We start from the raw sequence: 269 nt of genomic DNA on the forward strand, positions 1-269 counted from the left end.
CCCTCCTCTGCCCTCCCTGCACCCTCCCTGCTCCCTCCCTTTGCCCTCCCTGCTCCCTCCCTCTGCCCTCCCTGCACCCTCCCTGCTCCCTCCCTCTGCCCTCCCTGCTCCCTCCCTGCTCCTTCCCTTTGCCCTCCCTGCACCCTCCCTCTGCCCTTCTTGCTCCCTCCCTGCCCTGCCCGAGTCCCCCTGGGCTGGCTCCTGCCAGTATCCCTCTGGGATGGTTCCTTCCCCACCCTGCAGCCCACTCAGATCTGCCATGGCCCAAA

Source organism: Pogoniulus pusillus, chromosome 43 (assembly GCF_015220805.1).
Source record: "Pogoniulus pusillus isolate bPogPus1 chromosome 43, bPogPus1.pri, whole genome shotgun sequence".
NCBI classification, from domain to species: Eukaryota; Metazoa; Chordata; class Aves; order Piciformes; family Lybiidae; genus Pogoniulus; species Pogoniulus pusillus.